This window comes from Marmota marmota, unplaced genomic scaffold, assembly GCF_001458135.2.
Source record: "Marmota marmota marmota unplaced genomic scaffold, marMar, whole genome shotgun sequence".
Lineage (NCBI taxonomy): Eukaryota > Metazoa > Chordata > Mammalia > Rodentia > Sciuridae > Marmota > Marmota marmota.
The window spans coordinates 5,469,567-5,495,739 of record NW_025999894.1 but is presented as its reverse complement, the minus strand read 5'-3'; the positions used below and the strand labels follow the sequence as shown (position 1 = coordinate 5,495,739).

The 26,173-nt window shown below is 51.3% G+C and overlaps 1 long non-coding RNA gene across 1 annotated transcript in view; it reads left to right on the top strand.

Annotated features, from left to right (window-relative positions):
* The window catches only part of LOC125613886, a 141,459-nt gene that overhangs the window by 98,749 nt on the left and 16,537 nt on the right, over positions 1-26,173 (top strand). The window contains exon 2 of the long non-coding RNA XR_007344471.1: positions 21,953-22,019. This is a non-coding gene — a long non-coding RNA (uncharacterized LOC125613886). The remainder of the gene's footprint in view (positions 1-21,952; positions 22,020-26,173) is intronic.

Sequence of the window (26,173 nt, the reverse complement as noted above, 5' to 3'; positions counted from 1 at the left end):
CCCCCCCCCCGGAGCTGGCACAACGTTGGCAACCTGGGCTTCAGTTGTCCCCGGCCTGCTCCTTGGCCACAGCAGCAGGAAGCTCGTTTTGTCCCATGAAGGTCAAATCCGGTTGTGGAAGAGTCACAGCAGCCCGCCTGCCATCTCGGCCTTCCTTACGAAGGGATCTAGTTCCCCCAGAAAACAGAAGGGCGGCCCCAGCGCGGCACCACGTCCTCCTCCTCGCATTTCAGTCATTCCTCAGGCTTCCTCGTTACCATGGTTTCTAACAAAATGCAGGTGAATGATGTGCAGATAGACTGGGGTGAAGACAAGAGAGGGGGCCCCCCTGCGGGAATAAAAACACCCCTATCAAGGCTCAGGACCCCGCTGGGCGCCTCCTCCCTGCCCTTCTCCTTTAGGGACTGGCTCTTCCTGCCTCTGCCCTCGCCAAGGCTGTGCCAGTTTCCCTTGACTCCACTTAACCCCTTCCCTCCCCAAACCCTGGGCACAGACCCCATCACCCAGGAGCAGGTCCCCTCCGCTCTGTTCCTGCCGTTTTCTCACCTTGACACTTCTCTGGCAACATTTTTTGCCTCCCGGGGATCAAACCCAGGACCTCGCTCATGCAAGTCGAGCCTTTACCATGGAGTGACCTACCCAGCTCCTTAGTCCACTCTTGACATTGAACTTGCCCACCCCACTTCTCAGGTGCTTACGGCATCCTTCCTGCCCAAGTCTTGGGCTGTGATTATCTCCCCGCCACCCCATCCCCTGAGCTCAGAGAATTGTCCCTGAGTTGGGAGAAGGGGCCTGAGTCCTTCCTCACCGGCTTCTCCCTGGTCCTCTCCCTCCAGGGAAATCCGTGACCAAGTCCTTTCTTAGCTTAAGGGTGTTCTTGGTCATTGCCACTTAGTGTCTTCCTTCTCATACTGAGAGGGAGGGGTTTGTGTGACTGCTCTGGTTTCAACAGCTTCTCTGTTGCTTACCCTGGGAATGCCAACCTCAGCTGCTGCAGCTCAGGGTTTTGGTTCTCTCTGCCCCGAGATCTAGTTGCTTTTTCCTCTATGCTTCTTGCTCCTGGGCATTCAGTGCTCACCGTCTCCAGAGGCTCCCTCCGATCCTCGCCTTCTGCCGTCTCTGCAGGGCTGAGCTTAGGCTCTGGTCTAACTGTGATGATTCCAAACCACGCTTCATGAAAACCATTCCCAAACTTGCATCTGCACCCTTGAGATTTCTTGGGATGCCAGCTCTGCAGGGCCCCCCTTTTTGCCTACCTCCTGGGGTTCACGATGCGACCTGCCTGTCCAGCTTCCTCATGCTGCCTCTGTTGTGTTTCCCCACCTCTCATCAGGGTAAAAGAGTGTTTCTGGGTATCATGATTCAATTTTGTTTTTTCTTCTTTACCTTTTGTCCATTGCTCAGCTGGCTGCTGGGTTCCCATGCCTACCTGTGACGTGGGCTTTGTTAAGACCAGGGCTATGTCTCTGTATTTCCTGGACGTTCATTACCCTCTACCATCTGCAGTCAATGTGTCAGGGCTTCTCGCTCTCTGGGATGTTGAAGATTCATTTGCTGTTATATTTTTTCATGAACTCCTATTGACTGCATAATGATTTAATATTTTATTTGGTAAATATTTGGAACATATGACATGTTTGTGGAAGGCCTTACATACTGGGTCTCCTGACAATACTCAGTGTGTCCCTGGACCCGTGGGACTCTGATGTTAATTTTGTGGCTTCCCAGGAATTTGTGGCTGACATTTGGTGACCACCCACCTAGATTTCTGCAGTGGTTTCCAATTGCCCGTCCCTCCTGTCCATCCTCCATTCTGGTAGACTCTGTGCCTTTTTGCATAAGTCACATCCTGCGGGAGGGCTTCCTTGCTCCTAATTAGCTTCATTCTGAAGGCGATGCCGTCTGGTCCTCTGCAGGCGTGCAGTCTCTGTAGCCTTAGAAACTGTTCCCTTTAGGCACAAGTGGTCCTCTCTGGACAGTCCTTGATTTGTTCTCAGCAGGCTCTTCGGTTCTGCTTCCCGCTCATCTTGTTACCTCTGTCTGGGGAGCCAGCCCTTTCAACCCCAAGAACCACCTGTCTCCAAGAGCTGCAATCAACCCTTCTGACTCTCCAGCCACGGGCTCACTGCTCCACCTCTGGGCGGCTCGTCCCGCGGATCTGTACTTAAAGTGTGCTCCTGCACTGTCTTGCTTTTCTGCATCGACGTGTGTATACACACTTATTTTAATTTTAAATTGTTTCAGACATTATTAAAAAAACAAATAGTGCCCTTATACCCCTTTATTTATGTTCATCTGCTCTTATCATTTTATCCCATTGGCTTTATTCTGCTCTCTCTAGCGTGTGCTCTCTTTTCCTAAACCATTTGAGGTTACAAGCGTTACCCACATCGATGCCTTTACCTCCAAATGTATCAATGCATATTTCCTAGTAACAGGGGTATCCTCTCATAGAACCACAATTTGTATGATACTTTCCTCCCCCCTGTTTCAGTTTGGTCTGTTGATCTAATACTGTCCCTGATGGAACCATTTTTTTCTAGAATCAGAATCTGGTCTAGAGTGCAAGGTGGCCTATGATAATTGGCATATCTCTTTAGTCTCCTTTAGTCTTTGTTTTTTAATGACATGGACATTTTTGAAGAATATAGTCTCCTCTCCTTTAAAATTTTTTTTTTTCTTTTTTCAAAAGGGCAACTCCCCACTTTGCATTTGAAGTTTCCTTGTGATTGGATCTAGGTCGTGTATTCTTGGTTGGATTACTGTGTAGGTGATGGGGTATCTTTCTCAGCACATTGTATGTGGAGGTGACCAGTGTCCGTCTGTCTCTGGTCCATAATGTTGATTTTGATCACCCGGGTAGGTATCTGATTTCTCCTCTGTGCAATGAGTGTATTCTTTTCTCCCTTGCAACTTCCAAGCAATCTGTGACTCTAAGGTCATGCAAAGACCCTCATCAACATTTTCTCTTCCAGTTTGTACCTGGTGATGATTCTTGCGTGATTCAGTCTCCAGCACGTGGCTGCAGGTGATGTTCCAACTACAGTGCTTTCTTGTCCTTTACAATTTGGTTCTTGACATTTTACAATTAGCCGGAAACTTCCCTGATCCCTTTTTTGTGTGTCTTTGTGCGTGTTCGTTATTGATATGGAATCATGATTTTTGAATTACACAATGGTTTTATGTCACTATTTTGCTTAATTATTTTGATGATCAAATTGTTCCTAGTTTGGCCAGTGGGGACCATTCAAACTGGTTCCTGTGCCCTTACACAAACACACATGTATTCTATTGCAAGTTCCTCAAAAAGAGTGTAAACCTCTTGAGGACACACAAATATGGTGACCTACACATGTTGGTATCTGAAATGTGGGGTGAAGAGGGAAAGATATCTGTCTTTTGCATACTTTTTTGGGTCCCTTCCTGCTGCTCCTGATTGCCATTTATAATGCATAGATCCAAGGCACATCCACTGAAATCATTTTATGTTGAAGAACTTTGAAATCTCACCCCGCTAAGTGTTCTACTGTTGCCCCGAGAAATCTGTCAGTCATTGATGTTACCTTCTCTGTGAGGGTTGTTTGGCCAGGCCGTGTTGGAGATCAATGTCCATCTTTGACATGCACATGAGGAATGTCAAATGAGAATCATGAAGTAGAGTGATTTAAAAAAAAAAAAACAGGAATAATAAATGCAAATGCTCACAGGGATCAGGAAGGCAGCTCACGTGCGTAAGGCCGTTGCGTTGGCATGGTGTGGGCTGCAGTACACTGGAGAGTGCGTGGCCTGCCTAGAGAGGGGGCTGCTTCTTACTTTGGTGACAGAGCTCTGCAGGAATACAAGTATGGGCTTGTAGGTCTTCCCCTTTTCAAAACCACTTAGAAATTTAGATTTTGGTGTAAAATCTTAAAATTTCTCAATCTTTCCATCTCATCAACTAATTACAAAAATATGTAAGCACTCTTCAGGTCTACAAGCTGAGCCAGGTAGCTCCATGCCTCACAGCTCCTAAATACATCCAAGTATGGAGTCAGGGTATTAAAGACCTTCTGAGGATAGAATTTGATAATCCTGTGATTTCTTATCCACAGGTGAAAAGCTTTAACATTTTTCCTAACATTTCATTCCCAATCCAGCACAGAACATATAAGGTCCATAGGCGTGAAATCCAAACCATTCTCTTTTTTTGTGTAAGTCCCAAGTACATAGCTAAGGACCTTCCAAAGCAACAGACCTCCATGGGTTGCAGGATCCAGTTTTTGAGCAAATGTAGTTACATTACTCAGCCATTGGTGATGAATTATGAGCCTGTTCCCACTCATATGCTGAGGCTGGATTTGAACTTGCAATCCTCTTGCCTCAGCCTCCCGAGTCCCTGGGATTACAGGTATGGGCCACTGCACCAGGCCAGGAACCTCTTCTTTAGGGCTGAATAAGATGCATAGAAAGCCCCCCACCCCACGCACACACACACTATTAATGCAAAATCCCGGCTTGTACCCCCTGCCTGTGCTGAGAGCCCATTCCTGGGACCATCTTCAGTATGCAAAGTTGGTCAAGACTTCACAAATATTTCCACTGAATTGTTACCAAGAAAACCTTTGCTTTATGAATTTTTGTTTTATTACTTTGCTAAAGCAAATACTCTCTGAAGACAGGCGGTGTTCCACTTTAGTTGAAAGCTATGCCTAGGGGTGGCTCCTTCTCCCTCTTTCATTTTTGGTTCTTCTAAAGAAAAATCATGAGAAATGCCAACTGACAACATGTTACATTTTTCAGATGTGAAGGTTATTTTCCGTGCTGCTTCTGAGTATGGGGCGGTAAGATGGACTTCTGATCTGAAAGGCCCTGAAGCGCCACAAGCCTTCGGATCTATAAAATCAAACCTACTGGTTCATGTTTGGAACAGACCTATCGGTTTACAGTTGACCTTTGTTTTCTTTTTCCGAACTTCTTTCGTTCTCCTCTTTCTGTATAAATAGTCCAAGAAAAGTAGAGCCCACGATGGGACGTTTTGCTGGTTTTTTTCCTGCTCTGAGGACTTTCCTCCTGTTGGCTCGGGTCCTACCCGGGGTGTTGGAGGGTTCCCCGTCAGCAGGGATTGGATTATGCATGGCGCTCTGGATGGGGATCCAAAATTTCTGCCCTCTAATCCTTACCCTAAATTTTCTGGGGGGTGGGGGGGGTCTTTGCATTTCTTTCCTGTAGCAAACAGCATCCCTACCTTGGGGAAAACTACCTCCCCCTGTCTCGTTGCAAAGGGCAAACGAGTCTCTCTCAGGCCCGGTTTTTTGCAGACTCAGCCTCGCAGGGCACAAACCTTCAAGCAGTTGCCCGCGCCCTGTGTTTACTTTTATTTCCAGCCACATCTGGAGGCCAAAATTCATAAATTTATTGCCAAGCCTTACAACAGTTTACTGAGTTTGTATGTTAAGGGAAGGGGGAAAAAAAATGAGCTCCCGACTTGTCGAGTGTAAAATGGATGGAGAAAGCGGTGGGCAGATCCTAAACCCCAGCCATGTTTATTAACATCTGCGGCCTGCCTGCGACGGCAGAGGCGTGAGCAGGCTGTGTTTGTCTTGGAGGTTGAGCCCAGAGAGTTCCATGGTGTGTTCTCCATATACATACAGCCAAGCATCTTTTTAACCCACCAGAGGCCACGGGAGGGAAACAAGGGCTGTTCAGAGGTGGAGGGCCCCAGGCCCCGTCGGGGGAGCGCAGGGACGGGCACCCGGCATGTTTACAGTTGGGGCTGTGCAGTAGGTGGGCCAGTTCTTGTGACGTACTTGAGGCTTAAAAAACGGTCATAAATCTGATGTCTGTCAAACAGGGCTGGCATTTTCTTTTCCTTTCACAACCAGGTTTTGTATGACCAAAAAAAAAAAATAAGAATTTTTTTAAAAATAAGAGGTCCTCTAAAAACTCTCATGAAGAGTGTCCATGTCCCCCACAGGTGGCATGGACCCCCCAAACTCAAGAGTACGCTGGAGTGTTTCGGAGGAGGCTGTGGTCTCCTCTCCGCTAGAAGGGGGGTGGTCCCGTTATTTTTTTTTTTTTTTCATTTTTACAGGGATATTGGCGGGGAGCAGTCCCACCAAGGGGGGCCGAGACCTGTGTTCAACAACTTGGTTTTACCAGGGACTTGCCCAGTTTGCTTTGGGTCAGACAGGAGCACCCAAAGCTGAAAGCCCATGGCTCCTTAGGTCACTGCCATAAATAAATGCAGGAACCAAGGCCAATTCTGCAGGGCCCCGGGGTGGGGAAGGACGTGCTGATTGTGGCCACCAGCCACGGACCCTCTGACTGGAGAGAAATGTGCTGGGGATGTCCTTTTAGTGGGCGGTTTGGCTCTCTGGGACCTCACGTCTGAGGTGAGTCCACCAAAGAAAAGGGCACTTCTTGCGGTCAGAGCCTGGGGCTTGGACGAAACACTTGGATGGAGGGAGTATGTGCTTGGGGAAGGCGTGGCCCACCAAGGAGGAGAAAAACCCCCTGTCTGGAAGGCGGGAGGCTGCCAGGTCTCTCCACTCAGGGAACAGTGAACGACTGTTGGGAAGCTTGGCCAGCCCCAGTGTCCAGGTGTGCCTGGCCAGTCAGGTGTGCCACCCCACGAAAAGAAGCAGGAGGGTCCTAGTGTCCACCTCTGGCCCTGTTGCCACCCGCCTCTCTCCACCGTGCAAGAGCCTTCCTCATGGTCAGGAAGCGGCCCTTTCAGGATCGCTGAAGGTCCTGGGCCTCGACGCTCGGCCGCGGTGCCTGCCGGCTGGGTGCAGGGTTGGGGCCTGCCTTTCCCTCCTCGGTCCACCAGATCGTCACGTTCCATTTCCTGCTGTGGACAGTGTCCCAGCCAAGCTGGGAGCCCTCGGATCTGAAGGACTCACTGCTTTTCAGGGCTTTTTTCCTGGCCCCTGGCCACACTTGACTACTTGGTTATTTGGACAAGGTTGTTCAAGGGTGTGAAACCAGTTGGACCAAGAAGGGAGGCAGGGGCTTAACCTAATTGGGTGGGATTTCCCTGTGGGCTGTGGATGGGGGGGCACAGCCCTGTCCCTAGCAGGGACCCCTGGAGGAGACCCAGCTGCTGACAAGCCAGTACTTTTCCGTTGGCGGGTGGGGCAGGGTGGAGGAGGACTTTGAGCCCCAGTGACCTAGCAGCCTAGGGATTTTCCAGGCTTGCTCTGGGGACATTATCCCAACCAGGGACAGGGAATTAGGAAGCCTCGTTTTTAGCTTTTAAAACCTTAACCAGGCCCCAGGCTCATGGTGATAAAATGGAAACCCTCATCAACGCCTTCCCAGAACTCAGCGGGCCGCAGGGAGAAGGGGCGTGTGAGACGTGAGCTCTCCGTGAAGGCCACAGCTCACGCAGAACGTGCTGCTGCACTTTCTTTTGTGATGATCTGTGAAATAAGGGCACCTTCCCCAGGCTTCCTCCGTCCAGGTGTTTCGTCCAAGCCCCGTCTTTCCTTGGGACTCCCTGGGCTTCCTTCCTGACCCTGAGGTCCGGGTCTGCAGCTTGTCCCAGCCTTGTGTCCTCATGGGTCTTGTGTTCTCCCAAGGTGGGTTGTTTTCTTTTAGCTCTTTCAGAATTTCTGCTTCCTGCCGCGTGGCCTTGGAGCTGGGGTTCACCCCCATTGTTCCTGGACAGCCAGAAGCCAGCTCCCTGGACTGACTCATGTCACTGCCTCCTGGTGTCCCACAGGTGTTGGCTTAGCATCCCTTCCTGTCACTGTGACCCTCTCCCACCCTACGTCAGTCTTTGCAGAAGCCTCAAGCTTTATGATGGAGTGCTGGTGTTTACTTGTGTACGATCCATGTTCCTGCCCAGAACACAAACCACAGGGGAGAGACCTTTGTGTCATCTTTATCACTGACAAACCCCAGCCCAGCATAGCATCCACCACACCCGAGATGCCCATTCAGAAGTGAGCTGGTACCTCCAGGTGGGGGTCCAGAGAGAGGGCTGTACCAGCTCGCCTGTTGTCGGGGAGGTGTGCTTTCTTGGTTCCTTTGTTCCTTTGATTTATAGTAATTTGGCTACTCCTAGAGAAGGAGAAAAAGCAGAAATGTCATTTTCTAATCCAGCCTGATTATTGATCTCTTAAATGGACAGGTGATCAGAGCTGGGGATTATGGTGTATTTACTTTAGTGAAAGAAAAAATTACACAAGCAAGGCTATGTTTTCTGTTTATTGATGGTTGTGCTTTGTGCAGACGTGAATAATTATATGGTATTTTTCTTAATTAGATGGAGTTATAATTTTCTGGCTCTGTGGCAGGTGCCTTAAAGTATTAGGTTCTGATGAGGTGTTAGTGTAAGATAAAGCTCTAGTTCCCTCTGCCATCCACGGGGTGAGAGGTGGCTGGGTTACCTGCAGTGCTGCTCATCATATGACCACGTTAAGTTGGCACTGTCTGCAGAAGGGTATAAAGAGCCTACGTATTTGGTCACCTACTACAGCATCCCTTTAAACAGAGAGTCTGCCTAGGCACTGGGAAATTCAGAGTTGTCTTCAAAGCTTCTGATCCAAAGGCCCAGGGAGTGTGAATGTCCCCCCAAGAGGCAGAGGACAGGTCGAGTCTGTAGATCTGAGGACTGATAGCTCCAGGGCTGGGAGACCTGAGTGACAGGCCTGGCTTTGCCTGCACCTGGGACCTCCTTATACCCAAGTTGGGCATCTTTATTGACCAAAGATAACCAGAGGAGAAAAGCCAATGAGCAGATACCTAACCTGTGCAATTTGTACCGATCTTAGTAAGGCAAATGTAGCCACAGATGGTGTGGAGGGTTTTCTTTGGTCTTTCCGTCTTCATTTGGTCCTAGCACCCTCTCTAAAGGAACATGAGTACGCAAGTGCCTCTACATTCCCTGCCCCAAGGGATTTAGAAGTATAAAGTACAGTGTTTCCTGGAACGGTCACCAAACTAGAGAAACTCATTTTAAGATAACGTATAATGTTGGTTTTCTAAGGCTGATGGGACAGAAAGCATCACAAACTGAACGGCTTAAACCAGAGAAATGTATTCTCTCACGGTTCTGGAGGCTGGAACTCCCATGTTTGTATGAGGGTGGCGGCTGTACTGCGTCCTGAGCCCACGGCACCTCAGCTCTCACGCTCAGTAATGACATCTGGAGTGACTGTCTCTCCAAGTGCCATCACGTTATTTGTTAGGATTTCAACATATAATTTTTTTTTTGCGGGGCGGGTCATTTCACAACTCAGCACGTAACAGGTGTTAAGTGAGTAACCTTTACGACAGAAGAAAGGATAGAACTCGCATTCAGAGTTTTTCAATTAGCAATGTCTCCTCAAGTCTCAAGTTCCATGTGAGGCATTCAATAATGTGTCCAGCAGGAGGTTGGGCAGAGTCCACCTTCCCCGCACTTCCTGAGTGCTTTTGTGATTTTTGTCGCACTGACATGGGGACACTTAGTGTCACTATCATAAAAGGAGTTTAGCATCACTTGACATAGAGGGTCTGATGAAATCATAAGGATTTAGATTTTGTGGTTTTCTCAAGACCCCGAGATTGAGAAAACCGTGCACACACATGTGCGTGCACGCGTCCTCTCTCTCTCTCTCTCTCTCTCTCTCTCTCTCTCTCTCTCTCTCTCTCTCTCTCTCTCTCTCTCTCTCTCCTTTGGACCAGATGGAAGAGGTGGTAAGGATTTAATAGCATAAGCTAGACATGTTCTTCCTGCTATTGGGACTGAAAGAGACCCAGGAAGAGAAAACATTGTGTGGCTGTGTCATTTAATGCCGTGTCCGATTGGGACCAGTAGGTATCACGTGTAACAATTAGTAACACAGCACCTCTGTTTTGGGAAACACCAATCCAGGTATTTCCTCATCAGATGGCTGAAAACTCAGACTCTGTGAGGTTGCAGTCCTATGTAGAGAGGGCTGGCTGTGTGAGAGGGTCAGGCCCATTGTTAAGTAGTGGCTTTGTGGACCCTAGACCAGCAGTGAGGGGAATTTAACTGGGGGCGGCTACTGGCATCTATTGGGTGGGGGCCACAGGTGCTGTTGAACATATTACAGTGCACAGAAGAGCCCTACCCCAAAGAGTGACCCAGCCCCATGTGTCAATAGCACAGAGGAGAAGCCCATCCAGGTCAAGACGTCTTGGCTCCTGTCCCCTGGTCTCCTCTGCTCGGTCTGCTTTCAAAGGGTTTAGTGTAATCCCTATGACTGGGTCTGAAGAAGGGTGGGGAGGGGTTATGGTCCAGAACTTCTGAGGCCGCTACGCGGTGTGGTGTTACAGCTGCAGCCTCTGTTTTCTCAGCAGCTTCGACCACGCAGTGCTAAATTTTGCCTGGTTTTCATTGGAAATAACCTGGAACCCGGTGGTGGCCTATTGGGCTCCTCCAAGACTCCCTCTGCACAGGACAGTAGAGCAATCTCCACCTCCCTACGAAATGGAGGACGTCTAGAGAGTGGCCTCTCTTATGGGGAAACTCAGAAATGTTTGACCTTCAATACCAAAAGCTGAATTGGTTTTAAAGCATGCCTTTAAGCTGCATCTATCCCAGTAGGGACAGCAAAATAGGCCCACAGGCTCTTACAATCCAAAGCCAGCCTTGGAAACCGCAGGCAGATGGTGTGGGGGCTCTAAGCAGCCATCTGGAAGGAGATAACACGCACCATGTGGTACCGGAAGCCCTCAGTGCTAAGCTTGTATGGATGCTGATGTTAATTTGAGATTCTCCTCTCTTCTGAAGCATCAAGGCAGTCAACATACCCGGTCTCCCCCCTGGCCATGAACTCAGCCCTTCTCTTGGGTTGGTAAATCTCTGCTCGCTCAGGTGTTGGTTCACTGCAGGCTTCTAAGCCCATGATGTGTCTGGGTTGTGTGGAGCTGGGGATCCTGCAGTCAGGCCTCGGCCCTTGGGGACTGACGTGTGCTGATTTGGGGCTTCCTGTCTCACATGGTCATGTGCAAATCCACGCTCTGTAGGAGCCCGCTGAGCCGTGTGTTCAGGGTTTCTGAGGCTTTTGACAAGGAGGTGGGACCCCCTCACTCTGCCCTCCGGGTCCTCCTGTCTTCCTCTTGGCTTAGCACGTCTGTGGACAGGCTGGTGGGTGTGCAGCCCGGTCCCCAGGGGTCCCACGTCTGAGTCAGAAGCCTGGCATGTGATGAGGAGACTCCCATCGTTGTCTTACTTCGACTCTCAGTTGAAGAAAATTGCAGTCCCGACCCAGCCCCAAAGCCATCGCTGTCACCTGTTGAGGACCCAGGCTGCGGGGTTCTCATAGAAGCCCATTGCCGTGTACTCTGGGTGGCCTTGGGATCAGAAAAGAGCCAAGTTAAATACCCTGCGGATCAGGCTCCTGGTCACAGCACAGGATTTGAAAATCGGCGTGCCTGCAGAAGGAATCCTGTTCTAAGGCTGTTGGATTTCATTTTAATATTTTAAAATATCTGCCTCTCCTGGCCTGCTTAAATGACTTCTCTTCCATTAGGATTTTCTCATAAACCCAAAGAAACCCACAACCACTGCACGCATGTGGCCCCACAAGTAAAAGAACCCCCCTGGAGCTCTCTCCTGGCCTTTCTCCGGAAAGGAGGCAGATCTCCAGCCTCCCGCATCCCGCCGACTTGGTTCTCATGTGTCTCCAGACACCCCAGGGAGGCAGGAAGGATGAGGAGCAACGGTCCAGATTTGGCCGATGAGAAGATAGCAGGGCACAAATGCAGGTGCGAGGCCATGCTGTCCCCGGGCTCCCGTGGGGATCTTTTGCTCTGGGCACAGCCCAGCACCTCCCTGCGACCTCATTTGGACACAGCTCTGCCAAGCTCTCCTGCTTTCTCTCCCTGGCAACTAATGGATCACCCGTAGCCTACCTGTCTGCTGGTATCCCGTGCCCTACCGCTCGAAAGCGCCAGAGCTCTACCTATTCCCAGGTATTGCCCGGCATCCTCCTTTCCACCCAACCAAGGGAGCCCTTTGGGAAATGGCACTGCAGCCATTTCCCTCAATAGCCCAGATGCCCCTGTCCTGCCAACCCCGGGAGGCAGGAGCCACCTTCTCCCCGAGGCTCACCGAGCATAGGGAGCCCCTTATATATATTCGATATAGGTTATGTATAACACGCACACATACATGATCCATTAGAATACACATCATAAAATACGAGCAACGTTCATTTTCGATGTCACCTTTTGGACTAAGCTCTTGACTCTGGTGAACCAGGGATCTGCCTTCGCGTCTCTGCTTTTCTGGTGCCTGGTCTAATACCGAGCACACAGTAGGTGCTCAGTCAACACGGAAATGCCTACGCCGTGCACAGACTGTTCCGGGTAGGGGCTCTGCACATCTGCCTTGTCTTTTCTTGTTGTAAGGTTGCTTAAGGGCCTGGGGATGGTTTAGTTCCAAGAAAAGCCCTTCTTCCCTGAAGAGTGTGTGGTGGCTGCCGTCTGCGGCCGTGGGGCTTCTTGGTTGCAGTGTGGTCGTGATGATGTGCTGGGTGTGGAGGGTGAGTCTCCACGCAAACCTCAGGCCTCCCCAGGCTGGCCGTCCATCACCCGCCTGTCCTGGACATCAGCAGGGGAGGGCCCTGGGAGAGGGAGCTGGCAGTGCTTTTGGAGCCCGTTGGTCTTTCCACTGAAGGCTTCATGACACGGCTGGCTCATGGATGTCAAAGGGAAAGTAGACGATGTTCATGCTTAGAATGTGCGCAAGCTGTTCCGCTGTGGAGCCCAGGTCCCCAGCATTTATTTTCTTGATGGTGTTTTAAGTGCTTTGCGAATATTAATTGATTGGACCCTCGAAACAGCCTCATGGGTTGGCACTGTTACTATAAGTAGTTGTGACACATGAGAAAACTGTGACACAGAGAATTTGAGGCATTTGTCAAAGGCTTATAAATGGCGGAGGTGGGTTGAAATGCATGTAGTCCAGCATCTTTCTGGATTTTGCTGCTTTAAAGAACTGTTTGTGAACCGTGGAGGGTTTCACCCACTCTAACCCCTGGCTTCCACATTGCTGGATTAGGAGGCACATCGGTCACTGGTTCCGGAAGTCACCCGTGTCTGGTGGGGATGATCTGCACCTGAAGTAGGGATTGGGGGATCATGCAGGAGGGTCCAGGGGACCTAGGGGGGCTGGGCTTGGCCTTGCGGCCATTTCCCTCTGTCCCAGTCTAGAAACCAGCCCAGCAAGGTGGGAGCCGCCTTCTCCCCCGCCTTGCTATACAGCTATTAAGTAAGGATTTGTCAATCAATAAATCAAGGCACCTGAAAAATGAACCAGGGAACCACACTGGCTTTTCCCCCCTTTTCTTGATTAAAACAAACAACATTGTGAAATGTCAACCTGTCAGTCGTTTGGAAAGTTTGCCGCATGGAAAGGCGATTACCCAAATGACTTTTTAAAAGTATGAGAATTTGCCTGGCTGAACGTTTTTTAATTAATGCTGTGAGTTAACGTTAATAACTACTCATAGCGCAGGGAGCCGGCCTGGGGTGGGTTTAGGAAACATTTGGTATCTCTGGCACAGGCAGATGTTGACCTGGCTGGCAACAGGACCTTGGGCAGCTTTTGCAAACCTAAGGGACCATAGGATTCTGTTGAGTGTGAGGATCAGAGGGGACAGGCTATTTGCAGGGAGGGTGTGGAGCATCTTAAGAGCTTCTTATTAGCATAAGCGTCGCCGCTGCCCTGGTGGTCTCTGGGGCTTAAGGTCTCCCAGTTTTCCACACCTCATCTGGTGAATGATCCTCTCGGGATGCTTTGGGATAAAGAACTGCTGCTTGGGGTCACACCATCTAAACTTACCTCCCCAATTTTCTGTGATCTCATTTTTCCCTAAAATATCATTGGAAAAGTGTTTTTGAGTTGAGCATTTTATTTTCCATTTAAACATGGTGAAACCCAGACACGGGGCTCAGGCTTGGCACGAGGGTGGTGGACCTGGGCCTGGGACACCTTCTGTGGTTCGGCCGTCAGCTGGCTGGGAGTGGCAAGCAACCACAGTGACATCACAGGCTGGGTCAGGGGATGCCCAGCCTCTGTTTGGACACTGTCTTCCGTGGGCATCCCTGGGGGCAAAGATGCGGTTTGACGGGCTTGTAAACTTCCAGGTTTTTCTGTTGTTTTTTTTAAAGCCCGGTGAGTTGGGCTGTGCTTTCAAGTTCAAGTTAGAGTCTACTCAAGGAAGACTAAGGAGAGAGTGAAAAGTCGGACCCCTGCTTGCAGCTCCAGGTGGGGGCAGGCGAGGGACGATGTCAGGGATGCAGAGTCAGAGGCCCCTGTGAGCAGCAAGTCCAGCTCTTCAGCTGAGCGACCTTGAGAAAGCTTGGCTATCATGGACTGCGGCTGTGCACCGCGAAGGGCGGTACTGAGAGACTGTCAGTCAACTGCTCGGCTCTTTCCCGTGGTTTGTGCTCTGAGCCGGGCTCCAGAAATTCAAACACAGGAGGTCCCTTGCTCGCTCTAGAGCCATTTCTGGTCTCCTTGGAAAGGACAGGTGACCTATCTCTGCATCGTCCTAGGTTCAGTGCCAACCAGGGGGCACATGCACTAAATGCTGTGGCCCAAGCGAGGTCTGGGAAGTCAGGTGGCCTCTTGTGGGACAGGGTGTGGCCTGGGCTTAGCCCGGAAGCGTTAGAGAGAGGCAGAGAAGAGAAAGTATTGCAGGTTTGGGGAGCAACGAGCTGAGGTCTGGGGAGGAAAGATTGGATACCTGCAGGGGAGTCCTATAAACAGGGCTGGAGAGAGGAGAGGGCTCAGAGTGAGGATGGCCTCTGATTGATTGCAGGCAGAAGGCAGTAGGGAGCCATCGAGGACTGTTGAGCAGAGCTTGGCAGAGCTGACTGTTCTTTTAGCTGAGAATGACATGAAATGGCTAGAACAGGCAGGTCTCAAGTCCAGGAGCCTAAGTGAGGGGTGGTCAGCTTGACCTCGAGTCAGAGGACCTTGGAGCAGATGCTAAGCCAACTACTTACTAGCCTGGTGACCTTGAACAGATTTTAATTTTCTCCGTGCCTCAATTACCGTATCTTTCACATGTGGATGCTAACACTCCTTCATTTGTTCAACCACAAAAGGGGTGAACTCTAACTCACCTCCTGAGTGCTGGATCCTACAGTGGAGAAAAGAGACAAGCTGTTTGCACTCAAGGGCCTAACCGTCTCAGGGGCGGAGACACAAACAAAAATGAAATAAACAAATATAATTTCAGGTGAGGTGAAGAACACAGCAGGTTGTTCTGCTTGGGTGGCCTGGGTGACTGGGTTGTCCGGGAGGTCCTCACTGAAGAAGTATTGAGTGGAGACTTTGCACATTACCCAGGGTGTTTCAGGCCAAGGAAAACAGTTAGTGCAAAGGCCCCAAGGCACCGGAGAGCTGGGAGTTTCCAGTAGGGGGACAGAATAATGAACCAGGTGAGAAGGGATATAAGATGAGGAAGGGTTGTCGGGGAATTCAGGGATGTGGTAAGCCCTCGGTAAACGACATTATTATTACAGGAACATCCTGGTCCTGAGGTTAACAAGGATCTGAGCTGTTATTGTGGTCACGGGACTATGAGAAGATGGACCATGAGCAGCATTAGCAAAAGTGACCGGGCGTGGGATACACTCAGTTTATAAGGGGGTGACGAGGGGGCAGCTGACACACTGCAGCTCGGGAACAAGGTCCAGAGCAGGAATGTGAGCATCTTCCAGGGAGAGGGGACTGGACAGGCCTCATCCCGCCTCTGGTCCCACTTTGTGCTAGACTAACAAGGGGAGCCGAGAGGGAGGAGAAGGGGGATCTTCTGCACCTGGGGCGTCTGAACAAGGTCTCCTCATCCCTGTCCCCCACATGCCCTTGGAGGTGGGCTCTGCCCGCAGAAGGGTCCTGCAGATCCTGGTTCTCAGGTCAATCTCCTCTTTCAGTGTCCGTGGGGACAGCAGGCCCCTTTCTCTCCCAGCCCCTGCAGGCCATGTCAGGGGCAGGGGTCTTGCCCTCTGCTTCTGGGCTAGGCTGCCTAGCAGGTGTGGTGAAGGGTGTGGGGCCATGGGTCCTGAACCGAAGTGCGAGCGACACCGGAGCCCTGTCTGTAATGGCGAAGGTATCTGGAAAGTTCTACCCTGTGGCTTGCTGCCCGTCAGCTGGTGAGGACTCTCAGTCACAATCACAGTCCAAACCAATATCCACTTACCTCTCTGTGGAAGCTGCCCCCTCTGTCCCTGCAATTTTAACTGCCTCTGAGATGACTCTGGAGGGTCATTGCTGTCTGGCTGGGCCATCTCCCCCAGGGTCATGCCTGGTTCCATGGGTAGCCTTGCCAGATGGCACCTCGAGCCCCCAACTCTGAATCCAATTCACTCTCTGTCCCTGGCTTCTGATGTGGCAAAAGTCTTGCATCTTACATTTTTACTGTTTTTTTTTCAAATTACATTTTTATTTTATTTCTAGTTCAAACTAATAAGTGCCCATTTATTATTATTATTTTTTAAATACCGTGGCTTATCTTCACAAAACAATGCACGTTCACTTTAGACGTGCAGAAATAAGGAAACAAGTCACGTGTAAGCTTAGTACCCAGAGAGGACTACCATTAGCTTTTTGTTTTCTTTCTTGTTTTAATAACTTAAAAAATTCTGTAATATTTTTTTCTCTTTGCATTTATTTTTATTTGTGAAATTGTATAATTTTTTTTTTAAATATTTATTTATTTATTTATTTATTTATTTATTTATTTATTTTTAGTTTTTGGCAGGCACAACATCTTTGTTTGTATGTGGTGCTGAGGATCGAACCCGGGCCGCACGCATGCCAGGCGAGCGCGCTACCGCTTGAGCCACATCCCCAGCCCAATAATTTTTTATGGTAATAGAAACAGATAGCATTTATTGATTTACTTCCTCTGGGCCCAGGAATTCTGCAAAGCTGTTGAATGCACCTTTTAATTTGGTATTGACATAGAAACAGTCACGGTCCTCTTTTACATCCTGAAATAGAAACCCCAGCTTTGATGGCAGAGTTCTTAGAAGGGGCAAGAAGTGGTCACCGCTGCCCTCCCCATTTTTCACTTGAGAAAAAGGACACTCGACTCCCTGCCCCTGGAACACCTAGGTGGGTGCCTGTATTTGAAGCCATCTCAGTGTGTTGAGGATTTTTTCCCAGTGCCTACAGTACTTTTCCTGGCTCTCTGGTGTTCTCAGGTCTGTCTTCCGGGCTTTCTGCTCATGCCGACAGCAGATCTGTCTTCAGAATGAAGCTCGGATCCCTGGATTCCTGCTCAGGGTATTTTTCTGTGCTGCGTCCTCCTCCAGCTAAGACTCCACCGTCTGGGAGGACGGGAGTGGTATTTATCTGCTTCCAGAAAGTACACACTTGTCTCAACCATTTTGGAACTGAAGCCTGAGATTTGGCTAGAACTCCACAAGATTGCAATCCGGCTGACAATATGTGTGTGGGTTCCTCTTCACACGCCCAAGCGGGCCGCCCAGAATCCTTATGCAGGAGGCAACAGGAGCATTTTCACCACTTTAAGATAGAGGCAGTTATTTAAAACTATTTGCTTTTCCAATAAGACATTTGTCCTAGGAAAAACTATTTGCACGTGGGGACACACACCCACACACACACACCCACACACACAATACCCATACATGTGTTAGGTTGCCCACATACAGTGAGCCCTGCTCTGAAGTGGGGAAGCTTGGTTCTCATGCCGTGTTTGAAAGCCAAATGCTGTAGTCACCCCCCACCCCCATCCTCCCACCCCCACCCCACCCAACACACATGCACTGGCCTGGAATAGCACACTGGTTCCTTCAGCTAGGTCGCTCTGATAGAGAGGCACATTTGAATAACTTGATGGGTCGATCCTGCAGTATCCCGCAGTGTAGAGAAAGTTCTCTGGGTCTCTGCACACGTCATAATCCGATTTCCCTGACGGATCTACATTTTCTGTAGCCTAGTGTAGTGTGAATGCCAAGCACCACTCTGTGGACTAGGGTCTTTTCAGAGCTGATTTAGGAGTATGGGTGGGAGATTAGGAACCCCCAGAAAAGTATCCCCCAACCCCTGAAAAAAAAGGGGGGCGGTTGGCGGCTGCTCTGTGTTTGTTTGTGTTAGATGAAGGATAACTCTGCCTGTTGTCAGCCTGCCTGGGCACTGTGGGAACCATTCTTCAGTGATCTGCCCGTTTATCAAGCTAGGAAGCTGGGTGCTACCTCCCCATAATGACCCTCTCCTTTAGAAACTCTGGCTCCTGGGAGGGGATGGGGGCCAACAGGAAGAGGGGGTGTGTTCGAGGAAGGTGGGGATGTTCTCTAAGTAAGCACTCAGAGTCGGGCCAGAGGAATTAGGGAGCAGATTGCCCCCTGAACGCCTAGCCCTGGTGGGGTGGGAGAAGGCCTTTCTACTCTCCCTCCACGGGAAAATAAAAGAGATGAACGAACCCTAATCCTGACCTGGGGGCGAATCCCAATAAAGATCCAGGTTAATTTTTCCTGCCGATCCAACCCTCGAACTCATTGTGAGAATTAGACAGTTGGGTGGCACTAATTTGCCAGATCAGATTGTATAATTATCTTTTATAGGCCTGGGTGTGATGCAGGCCCGGTGTTTATGCTGCAGGGGGCTGAGAGCCTGTGTTTGGACCTCGGAGTCGCTGCTCCTCCTGCCAGCCGGCGCTTCTCACGAGCAGGCGGGGGCGGAGGCCTCTGGGGCACACACAGCCCGGCCAGAAACAGGGCCAGGGCGCCGGGGCCTCAGATGAACCTGCCGGAGGTGGCAGGAGAACCTTGGACACAGCCCAGAGTGAAAGGGAGGAACCCAAGGGAGGCCGTCGGGGGCGGGTCCCCCAACTGGAGTGGGGGTCTTCTGGAAAGTTCTGCGGCGGCAACAGAGGAGTCATTCAACAAGGGGCCTCAGTAAAGTCTGGCAAGTGTGGAGATTGTAAAAAAGCTGGTAGATTCAGGTCCAAGTTACGACGCCCATGGCCTTTGGCATTTCTGTCCTCACAGGTCCCTTCTTCCCTTATTTGATGACCGCGATGATACCAGGATAAAAAGTAGCCAGGCTGGATCCCTCACGATCTAGGCGTTAGACGTCCACTCAGTTGTTCTGCTTTTAAAAGAAATGAGAACATTTTCGTGAGTCCTGGAAAGTATCTCTAGCCAGTGGGTATGTTGGCCTTGGGGAGCTTCTAGAATGCTCCTTGAAAATAGAGACAAATCTTCTGGGAGCTTTGTGGCCTATTTTGTCATGAGAAAGGTAGTCACTCCCCTCTGATTGGGACCCATTTCTAAGGTCCAAGAATTTCCCCATTCTGGCCAAAGACACGGCTCTAAAAAAGGTCTCTGGGTGTCGAAGCCATCCCTCGCCGCCCTGCTCTTGCACACGGGGTCTCTGATCCAGTGTGGCTTACTGAGATAATAGTGCTTTTTGGAAAAGGCATTTTGTGGGACTGACCATTCTCCGGGCTGGTGTCTTCTCGTGTCCTCACTTGGGGGGGCTTTTATTTCTGGGTTCCTCCATCAAAGGTGTGCAGGAGGAGCAGGGTGGGCCCTTCTGTCTTAGTTAGAGGTGACTTTGAGGTGGTGGTTGGGCCAGAAACCGCCAGATGGTGCTCAGGCATGGGGGTGTCCTGAAGGAAGGGCCTGGTGGGGTGTGAGGTGCAGGAGGAGGGAGGGGCTGGCTTCCTGCAGGGGCCTGGCTTTGGGCGGGTGTGGCAGGCTGCTGTTGGCCTGCTTAGGAAGGCATGCTGTCCACTCCCTGTCCTGCTGTCATGGGCAGTGACGACAGTCAGGGCAGGGTTACATGCTGGGTAGGTGGGTGTGCAGCCATGGCTGAGGCCAGCCAGGGCGTCAGGGTAGAGAGTTGGGATCCGTAGGCAGCCAGGCTCCCTGGGAGGCCAGGGTCTCCATGCCAACGCTAAAGGCCAAGGGGAAGGAGACCCCACAGGTTCTAAGGACTGAGCCGAAACAAACATTCTGTTCAATGCAGAGATCCGTAGAGGAGCGTTTTGGGGCCAGGGCTTGGAGGGCCTGGAGTCAGAGTACAGAAAGGGTGGGGGCTGCTGTCTCCTGGGATGTGAGCAATGTCCCTGCCCCATCTGGCATCCCCCAGGTCCCCTGGGCACATCTCCAGGCCTCCTGGAGGAGGAGGACTGTGTCCACCCCAGAGGGGAAGGCTCTGGCTGGAGAGAGATGTGGGGTTGGCTGCCCTGAGTTCCCCAGGGGCAATGAAGATGCAACAGGGGGCAACCCTAGGCCCTGGCTACCCACCGCCTGTTCTCGGCCCCACCACCCCCTGAATCCACAGTTCAGCAGCATCCCGTTCCACTGGGCTGCTGGCAAGTGCTAGAAAGCTCCACAGAGAGCAAGCCAATTCCACCATGCTCTCCGACCCCAACTCTGGCATCTGGAATGGAGTCTAGTCCTGCTTTATGCAAAGTTACCCCCCTACCTGCCCAACCCACCCTCAGCTTATCAGGTGGAAAGCATGCTCTAACCTCCCTGGAGCTAAAGCCCAGCTGACTGGAAGTGGCTTTGGCATTTCCCCCACAGGGGAAATCCAAATTTCAACAGCCGGCCTGTGGATCCCAGCGTTGCACAGCCCACCAGGGCTAAAGTGGTCCAGTGGCTCTGCCCTGTGGTCAAGAGCCTCTTGCACTCAAGGCCAGTCCTGAAATGAATTCATGGACGTGGGAGCCGCAGGCAGGCCCAGCAAACCTGTCGCAGGCAGGCCCTCCCCCTCCCCCATCTGGACCCCTGGTGAGCAAGGGCCCATGGGTTGGCCGTGGAGAACCGCCCAGCCCTGTCCTCAGGAACTCAGAGCGCTGAGTGATGGTGTGTGATGTGTATTCGGCAGAGAACCCAAGCACCACCCAAACAATCCTTTCTCTTGTGCGTGAAGGTGACAAGTTTTCTGTTTCAAATCTGATAGTCTTCTTTTCCCCTTTCTCTTTCTTCTCTGTGTTTTTATTTGCCAACCCAAGGGTCTAGAGTGATTCCTTTGAGCTTAATGATGGGGACGCTTAGAATAGGGCTATTATCTTTAAACACCTTTTGAAATACTACTCTCTCGGTGTCTGAGTTAGATTGAACCGGGGCCGGATTTAAAGATGAAGTCTCTATTTTAACAGCAGCAACAGATGCGGTCCTGCTGATACCGGTGAGGGTTTGTCCAGGAATTCTGTGGTTGCGGTAAGAGCCTCACTCTCTAGAAGCCCACCAAGGACTGCTTAATCAATAATAGTATCACTACCATAGGGGCCAGATGTGGAGCTAGATGCTCCTACGGTGTTAGACCATTTAATGGATTCAAGCATGCAGTACGATCGGCACGAACAAAAACAGTGTCACAGGAGTCTTTGCGTAAAAGGCCCAATAAAGATAGACCCCAGTGCGTCTCCCTAGCTGTTTTGTAGTCAAGGTCTATTGTAAATTCAAGCTTGTTCTAACTTGACAAAAGTTACTGTCCAATATGATATCCATTTACTTTGAGTTTATTCTATGTCTGATTTATTACCTTAACAAAAAAACATAGCCAGGTGCAGTGGCGCAGGCCAGTAATCCCAGAGGCTTGGGAGGCTGAGGCAGGAGGATCAAGTGTTCAAAGCCAGCCTCAGCCACTTAGTAGGCCCTAAGCAACTCGGCGAGACCCAGTCTCAAAAAAAAAAAAAAAATTCTGAAAAAGGGCTGGGGATGTGGCTCAGTGGTTCAATGCCCACTGGGTTCAGTCCCTGGTACCAAAATAAATAAATGAATAAATAAATACACATATTGCTTTGAAAATATTCATTGGCCTGCCATGTCCACAATTGGCATCAGACGTGAATTTCTCCCTTTTCTTCTGAATTCATGTGGCTTTATTCTGTGATGAAGAATAAGCCACTGAACTCCCTGGCGGGGGCTGTGTGGCCTTCAGTAGCACCCGCTGCACGTATTAAGCCTGCAGATGAGTTCCATTATGTTTCCTGTCATAACCCTCCTCTTATTTTTCTAGGTGAAATCAGAGGTTCCCTGCTGACTTGATGAGAGCTTCGCCCCAAGAAAGAAGGCCAAGGACAGAGGTGAGTTGCTAGCGGCCGCCGCACAGCTGCATCCCTGTGGCTCTTGTTGCTTTGGGGGTTTTTGCTTCTTTGCACAAACCCTTGCAAGGGCATCCCTGTAAGGCCCTGTGTGCCAGCACAAAGCCCAGTTGGCAGGCAGCAGCCTCAAAGTTAGCCATCAGGGAGGGCTCAGAGACCTAGATTTGTTAAGAATCAACAGCGCGGTTAATTCAGGGCAGGTTACATTCTCATGGCTGTACATGGCTTAACTCAGTTGTGTGTCGCACAGCTCTAGCAGGTAGGTCACATTATTGCCCAACCCACAGGCAAGGAAACGGAGGTACAGTCTCTTGTCTGAGATTGCACCGGTAATTTGCCAGGGAGCCAGGGTTCAAAGCCAGGTCCATGCCATTGCTGTGGTATACTGCTGCTTATAGGGACAGCGGATGGTCTCACCTGCCTGACAGGTCATCCAGCAGCTCCTGCCCCATGCACTTTCCATGTGGAGTTCACCACAGAGCACAGAGGTCTTGCAGCATGCAGGAAGAACCCTCGGGCAGGTGATGCAAAGCCTGTGGGTCTAGGAGATCGAGGAGCAGGTGGATTGCACCTGCTGGCCTTCAGAGCACAAGAGACTGTCCACAGGATTAAACAGGATCTTAGAGCCTTCTAGAGGGCAGCTGGCTGAAGTCTGGTCCTAATAATGCAGGATGCAGAGTGAGCAGCTGCTCCCTGCACCTAAGGGTGAACTGGTCTACAGCTGCCTAGACCTTTCTTTCGGAGGCAGGTGCAGTTCTGACTGGAGGTCTTCTTAGGTGTTGGCACTGGCGTCGAAGCTCAGAATGTGGGCACGTTTGATTGGAGGCAAAAGGTGGTCTCTGTTTCTCCTACTGAGCCTGGGAAAGGAAGTGCTGTGAATGCCAATCAGGGGTTTGGAGCAAAGTGGGTACGTAGCTGATTTGTCCCCACTGGTCTAGCATAGGGTGAGGAGCATGGACCCTGACTTCTCCATCTTCCTCGCTTTGTGACCAGGCCTGGTGACCTTCCCTTCTCTGGACTCTGGCTTCCCCATCTGTAAAACAGAGATAGCAAAGAGAGTCCCTTCTGTGTTGTGAAATGAAATGAGAGACAGTGCAGTTAGTGACCAGCCCAGTGCCTGGGACATTCTACGCATTCCAAAAATGTCAGCGCTTTCTGTTTTGCTTTCTATCTTGGTGGTTCCGGAGATGATCTTAGATAAATTTCTCTTCTTTCTTTCTTTCTTTCTTTCTTTTTTTGGATAAATCTCTAAGCCTCAGTTTCCTCCTCTATATCACAGTGATGCTCATTCCCTATCCTTAGGGGAATCCTGATGCCGAGTGAAATAACACACACGTGTGGGTCATCGCAGATGCCCTGTCTATTAGTTCCTGTCCTCACTTATTGCCATCTTAGTCCACACAGACCAGTGACAAGGAAGGCTGCCAGTGGGTCCCCTCCACTACCACACCAAGTCCTGATGGTTTCTAGCAGTGTCCCATGCAGCCCTCCTCCCTCCCCGTCTGCTCTCGGCTTTTGTGGACAGCTGGGGTGCCCACCAGGGCTCCAACCTTGGACTTGCAGACTTTCCTCCCTCCAATGAACCCTCTTTACACACCTTCCCTAAGCCTCTTTCTTCAGCCCAACATTCGACATATCACTTTCTCATTTTAAGAAACCTGTCATGGCCCTCCCCAGCCACCATCCGTCCTCACTCCCTCTGCTCGAATCCCACCCCAGGACCAGACACCTTCTGAACAACAGCACCTTCCACCTCCGCCAGCCCTCAGCCTTTCTCCCCAGAGGACCCCAACCCGGTGCCGGTTCATTCCAAGATGCAGCCCCTTCCTCCCACCCATTCCTTCATCACCTAAGGGATATTCCTCAGGGGCCTGCGGCTGCTGGGATGCTCCAGGCAGAGGGCTGAGCAAAGTGGACCCCAGCCTCCTTCATGGAACCTGCCTTCTGGTAGGGCAGGAGAGACGGCAGCCAGGAGAACACGGTCCCTCGGTAAAGGCTCTAGTGCACAGGAAGGTGATGGGGTAGCAGCACACAGTGGAGGAGAAGCAGGAGAGAAGCTCAATATGTGGGGGTGGCGAGCAAGGGGCAGCACGGGGTGGAGATGGGACTTGGAGGAAGTCTGGGAGGAAGTGCCGAGGAAGCCCAGCAGGAGTGGGACTGGGAAGTTTGGGAGGGGCGCAGGGAGGGGCCTGGAGCCCAGGCTCTTCTTCCAGGAAGCCAGGGAGAAGGAGCATCTTGAGCCCAGTGGGCTGTGTGGGACTTTCTGTTCACAGGCCCCTTTGCAGGGGCGGCTGTAGCAGCCCAGACGACAGGTGGGGAGGGCAGGGGGTCCAGACAGGAGGGGCACTGGGCATGCCCATTGCTCTCTCGTCACATCCCATGCACGTGGAAGCCGAATGACGGTGACGGTGGAGATGAGCTGAAAAGCCACAGCCACATCTCGGCTTGATCCTCGGTGGCCACGACTCTGTGTTTGGGAGAGCCTCCTGCACCGTGGCTGAGGCTTGCTGTGAGGGTCCTTCTCCTCCCACTCCTACACCCGCAGAGCCACCTGGGGTCACCAGGGTGTGTTGCAGGCCCAGCAGCAAAGAATGAGAATGAAAGGGACAGCAAAAGGGCACAGGAAAACAGAGAGAGAGAGAGAGAGAGAGAGAGAGAACCCACCTCCCTTGCCAGTTATGTTGGGGTGGTGAGGGGGACTGGGTGGGCTCAGGGGAGTCATGACAGTGACATCATCCCGTGTGGTCCCTCAGAGCTCTTGTCCTTACTGGCTTGCCCCCCTTGGGACTTCCTCTCCGCTTCCTTCTCCAGGAGCACAGATGGAGAGTGGCCGAGATAAGTGGCCTTGCCAAGGTTCCTCTTGTGTCTCAACCAACCTGCATCCACAGTCACCAAGGAGGGCCAGGCTGCGTGCGGGTGCCCCAGAGCTCGCATCTGATCCCCTGTGTTCTTAGAATGTGTCCAGGAAGACTGTGTCCAGGAAGACCCAGTCCTGGAGGTTGCTAGCAAAGGTCTTGTGATTGTGTGTGACCTGAAAACTGAGCCCATAAGGGATTGAAAGTCTGGTGTCCTTCCTTGGGGACTTCTCTGTTGCTCCTGCACATGACAGAAGAGTCAACTGAGGACCTGCTGTATGCGCACTTTGTTAGAAAAACTTAGAGAAAGAAAGGGGCAGTGGGAGCCAGAGAGTCTTTACTTGGGTGTGTCTGCCTAGGTTGAGAGTGTTTGGGGACACTCTGCTAGGGACACTTTCCCACCCTGCGGCTCGCACTTCTGCCAGACCCGTGGCCCAGGAAGATGGGGCAAGATGGTATCCTGATGTCCGGTTCCCAATCCCCGGAGCAAGAGTTGTAAACAGCAGTGTGACGGTGTTGCTCCTATGCACAGATTTTGCATATTTCCTTTCAAAGATCGGTCACACTCACTACCTTGGAGCCCAGCGGGCTCCTGAGTGACATCAGCAGGAGGAAGACATATTTTTTACTGATGAAAAATCTGACGTCCAGGGAGGAGGCACGCTTTCCTCGGCGCCATCCATCATGTGGCGTGTGGCGGGGAGGGCAGGGAGCCGCGGCCCAGAGGATGGCTTCTGCCCTGATGGTAATTGAGAGTGAAAAGTCTGGGCTCCATTGGGAAAGAAGCGAGTCCCAGTTCTGAGTGTCTGCAGCAGCGGGGATGATCTCACCCGGGGACCAGAGCCATCCAGAGGACGCCAGACGGAGCTTCCCCTCGGGGTCCAACTGTGAGTCACCCCGGTTGGTGGCCCTGCAGCAGAGGGCACATCCCCAGGCCTCCCACTTCACCCTGGGACATCATGGTCACTGGTCAAGGCCTAATGACTCACAGGGTCCCTTGAGCCAGAGCCGGGTGGAGTCTCTGTCCCCGGCATGTGGACCCTCGCTGCTGCCGTAGCTTGGCAAGCCCCTGCCTGAGATGCTTTGTGCAAGACGTGCACCAGGGGAAGTCAGGCCGTGCACACACCTCAAGCTGCAAGTTGGAAAGTCCGGGGGGCTCTGTGGAGGTGCAACAGCCCCCGCCGCAGATTTCCGAGCCCCAGGGGCGAGTTTGGCTGACACCTGAGAGACAGGAGAAGTAACCAGAGCTCAGAGAAAGTGGGGTTCACCCCAAAGGCCAGC